Genomic DNA, 1,726 nt, shown 5'->3' with positions numbered 1-1,726 from the left:
GTACCGCTCACTTCTTCCAAGACTTGTAATACCGGCGTTAGGCAAATCCGATTAAAAAGATAGGATATGCATTTGACGTAAGGGGACTTGCGGTAGCCACAAGTCGTGGAAGAAAAGTGAGCGGTACACCTTTACCTACCTGACTCTAAATACCAGCGGGCGTTAAAAAGCAGCGTTAGGACCCCTTAACGCTGCTTTTTAAGGCTAACGCAGAACTCTAAATCTAGGTGAGTGTTTTTGCATAAATTAACAATGACAATTCTGGTTGCTTAATTAAACTTAACAAGATATCAAGTGCATCTATAATAATAATATATTTCAGATCACGTCAAATATGATCATTTCATTATTTAAACAATTATTTCTCTTCACATATGATAGTAAGAAGAAGCACAATCACTAGTTATTGTGATATACTTAAAGAGATCGTAATCTATCATTTCAGTAGAAAATATATATATACACGCTAAATTTCATCAGTAGATACAGGATACAAAATGTATTTAGTTATTTGGATGTACAGATAAAAATAGACACATCAATGTATAACCCCTTCTTATTGTACCCTTTATAGTTCAATCCCTACTAGCTATAATAGTTCATATTCAATAACATATATGTACATTATTCAATATAACATCATAAAAAATAGAATAGACTCAAATTAGCTATCTGACCACCTATAAATACTTAACAAATATTGTATATGGTAAGGGAAATGTAGAATTTATTAAATAAACCAATATATTTGTCTATGTATTTATTTATTTACTTATTTATTCACTCCCAATGATTTATCAGGTCAAAAACTGAGTGAAACTCCTTGGGCAGACTTGTCTGCAACCTAAATATCCAAAATGCTTATCTACGATGTAGGAGTTTAGTTTTATCTCCACCTCTTTTAGGGCAAAGTACCTTCTCAATTATTTTGCCACTTAAAGGAAGCTACATTTTTACTGTGTACATTGATAAAAAGGCTAGAAAGTGCTGAACATTCTTTACCATTGTCAATATTAGTAGGATGCTCTCTGATTCTTGATCTCACCACCCTAGTTGTGAGACCAATGTATTGCTTCTTACAATCAGTACAGAAGACCAAATATACCACATAACTCATCGAGCAGTTTACACATTGCAGAGTTATATATTCATTACCTGTAGAATATGAAACAAATTTTTTAGAAACCTGTATGTAATCACAAGCCCTACAGCATGAATTTCACACCTATATGTCCCATTATGTCTAAGCCATGAACTTGTTTTTCCAGTGTTACTAGTAGGTAACTGTGTAGGTGACAAAATATTGCAAAGTGACATCCTTCGTCTATATGAAAATCTACAGCCCTGTTTGAATATCCTCTTTAGTTTATTGTCAGCTAGGAGAATCGGAAGGTTCTTCTTAATGATGTTACAGACCTTTGAATATTGGTTACTATAAACTGTAACAAAAGGTGTTTGTTGAGGATATCCCTTTTCCTTTCTAGGTTTATCTATCAAAAGGTTACCCGTTAGGCATCGATTGGCTTGCATCCTTGCCCTTTTAATCACTTTGTTAGTATATCCCCTTTCTTTCAACTTTAATGTTAATTTCTTACATTCCTGTTTATATTGATCACTATTACTGCAGTTTCTTTGAACTCTTAGGAATTGGCCTTTAGCAATCGCAAAGGATACATGACTCGGATGATTACTAGTTGCGTGAAGCAACATGTTTTTGGATATCGGT

Source organism: Bombina bombina, chromosome 7 (assembly GCF_027579735.1).
Source record: "Bombina bombina isolate aBomBom1 chromosome 7, aBomBom1.pri, whole genome shotgun sequence".
Lineage (NCBI taxonomy): Eukaryota > Metazoa > Chordata > Amphibia > Anura > Bombinatoridae > Bombina > Bombina bombina.
This window is presented reverse-complemented; position numbering follows the sequence as displayed.